The sequence below is a fragment of the Pithys albifrons genome, chromosome 11 (assembly GCF_047495875.1).
Source record: "Pithys albifrons albifrons isolate INPA30051 chromosome 11, PitAlb_v1, whole genome shotgun sequence".
NCBI lineage: Eukaryota > Metazoa > Chordata > Aves > Passeriformes > Thamnophilidae > Pithys > Pithys albifrons.
This window is the reverse complement of record NC_092468.1, coordinates 27,053,832-27,057,005: the sequence shown is the minus strand read 5'-3', so window position 1 is coordinate 27,057,005 and position 3,174 is coordinate 27,053,832.

Genomic DNA, 3,174 nt, shown 5'->3' with positions numbered 1-3,174 from the left:
ATTTCGGGCACTGGGAAAGAGGGTTCCCCCGGGTGGCCTCCCGAGGGGTGACACTTTGGGCACCAAAGAGGAGGGTTACCTGGGCGGCCTCCCGCAGGGCGACACTTCGAGCTGAGGGAAAGAGGGATCCGCTGGGAAGCCTTCTGAGGGGTGACACTTTGGGCCCAGGGGAAGTGGGTTCCCCTGGGTGGCTTTTCGAAGAGCGACACTTCGTGCTCGGGGAAAGGGGGGTCCCCCGGGTGGCCTTCCGAGGGGCGACACCTCGGGCACTGGGAAAGGGGGGGTCCCCCGGGCGGGCCGCCCGAGGGGCGACACTTCAGGCACTGGGAAAGTGGAGTTTCCCGGACAGCCTAATATGGTGCGACTCTTCGGGCACTTGGGAAGGGGGGTCCGCTGGGCGGCCTTCCGAGGTGCGACACTTTGGGCACCGGGAAAGGCGGGTCCCCGGGGCGGCCTCCCGAGGGGTGACACTTCGGTACTGGGAAAGAGGGTTCCCCTGGGAAGCGGACAGTGGTGCGACAATTCAGGCACTGGGGAAGACGGGTCCCCCGGGCAGCCTCTTGAGGGGTGACATTTTGGGCATCGGGAAAGAGGGTTCCCCCGCTTGGCCTCCCGAGGGGCGACACTTTGGGCACCGGAGAAGAGGGTTCCCCCGGGCGCCCTCCCGCGAAGCGACACTTCAAGCTCAGGTAAAGGGGGATCCCCTGGGAAGCCTTCCGAGGGGCAACACTTTGGGCACAGGGGATGTGGGTTCCCCCGGGCAGCTTTTCAAAGAGCGACACTTCGTGCATGGGGAAAGGGGGGTCCCCCGGGGGGCCTCCCGAGGGGCGACAATTCAGGCACTGGGGAATGGGGGTCCCCCGGGCAGCCTCTTGAGTGGTGACATTTCGGGCACTGGGAAAGAGGGTTCCCCCAGGTGACCTCCCGAGGGGCGAAACTTTGGGCACCAAAGAGGAGGGTTCCCCAGGGCGGCCTCCCGCGGGGCGACACTTCAAGCTCAGGGAAAGAGGCATCCCCTGGGAAGCCTTCCGAGGGGCGACACTTTGGGCACTGGGGATGTGGGTTCCCCTGGGTGGCTTTTCGAAGAGCGACACTTCGTGCACGTGGAAAGAGGGGTCCCCCGGGCGGCCTCCCAAGTGGCGACACTTTGGGCACTGGGAAAGTGGAGTTTCCCGGACAGCCTAATGTGGTGCGACTCTTCGGGCACTTGGGAAGGTGGGTCCGCTAGGCGGCCTCCCGAGGGGCGACACTTCGGTACTGGGAAAGAGGGTTCCCCTGGGAAGCCGACAGTGGTGTGACACTTCAGGCACTGGGGAAGAGGGGTCTCCCGGGCGGCCTCTTGAGGGGTGACATTTTGGGCACTGGGAAAGAGGGTTCCCCCGGGTGGCCTCCCGAGGGGCGACACTTTGGGCACCGGAGAAGAGGGTTCCCCCGGGCGGCCTCCCGCGAAGCGACACTTCAAGCTCAGGTAAAGGGGGATCCCCTGGGAAGCCTTCCAAAGGGCAACACTTTGGGCACCGGGGATGTGGGTTCCCCCGGGCAGCTTTTCGAAGAGCGACACTGCGTGCACGGGGAAAGGAGGGTCCCCCGGGTGGCCTCCCATGTGGCGACACTTCAGGCACCAGGAAAGGGGGGTCCCACGGGTGGCCTCCCATGTGGCGACACTTTGGGCACCAGGAAAGGGGGATCCCCTGGGCAGCCTACTGTGGTACAACACTTCGGGCACTGCGGAAGTGGAGTCTCACGGGCGGCCTCCCGAGGGGCGACACTTCGGTCTCAGGGAAAGGGGGGTCTCTTGGGAGGCCGCCCGAAGGTTGACACTTCGGGCTCAGAAAAAGGGGGTTCCCCCGGGAGGCGTCCCAAAAGGCAAAACTTCTGGCTCCGGAGAAGGGGGTTCCCCCGGGCGGCCTCCCGAGGGGCACCACTTTGGGCACCGGAGAAGAGGGATCCCCCGGGCGGCCTCTTGCGGGGTGACACTTCAAGCTCAGGGAAAGGGGGATCCCCTGGGAAGCCTTCCGAAGGGTGACACTGGGCACCGTGGATGTGGGTTCCCCCGGGAGGCTTTTTGAAGAGCAACACTTTGTGCACGGGGAAAGGGGGGTCCCCCGGGCGGCCTCCCACGGGGCGACACTTCAGGCACTGGGAAAGGGGAGTTTCCCGGGCAGCCTACTGTTGTGCGACACTTCGGACACTGGGGAAGGGGGTTCCCCTGGGCGGCCTCCCGAAGGGTAAAACTTCGGGTACCGGGGAATGTGGTTCCCCCGGTCAGCCTTTCCAGGGGCGACACTTCAGGCATCGGGAAATAGGGGTCCCCCGGGTGGCCTCCCGAGAGGCGATACTTCAGGCTCCGGGAAGGGGGTCCCCCGGGCGGCCTCCTGTGGTGCGACACTTTGGGCACCTGGGAAGGGGGGTCGCCAGGGCAGCCTCCCGAGGAGCAACACTACTTGCACCGGGAAAGGGGGTTCACACGAGCGGCCTCCCGAGGGGAGACACTTCGGGCACCCAGGGAAGGGGGATCCCCCGGGAGGCCACCGAGGGGCGACACTTTGGGCACAGGGAAAGTGGAATTTCCTGGGCAGCCTAATGTTGTGTGACACTTCGGGCACTTGGGAAGGGGGGTCCGCTGGGCGACCATCCAAGGTGCGACACTTCAGTACTGGGAAAGAGGGTTCCCCTGGGAAGCCGACAGTGGTGCGACACTTCAGGCACTGGGGAAGGGGGGTCCCCTGGGCGGCCTCTTGAGGGGTGACATTTCGGGCACCGGGAAAGAGGGTTCCCCCGGGTGGCCTCCCACAGGGCGACACTTCGGGCTCAGGGAAAGGGGGATCCCCTGGGCAGCCTTCCGAGGGGCGACACTTTGGGCTCCGGGGAAGGGGGTTCCCCCAAGTGGCTTTTCGAAGAGCGACACTTCGTGCACGGGTAAAGGGGGCTCCCCCGGGCGGCCTCCTGAGTGGCGACACTTCGGGCACCGGGAAAGGGGGATCCCCTGGGCAGCCTACTGTGGTACAACACTTCGGGCACTGGGGAAGTGGAGTCTCACGGGCGGCCTCCCGAGGGGCGACACTTCGGTCTCAGGGAAAGGGGGGTCTCTTGGGAGGCCGCCCGAAGGTTGACACTTCGGGCTCAGAAAAAGGGGGTTCCCCCGGGAGGCGTCCCAAAAGGCAAAACTTCTGG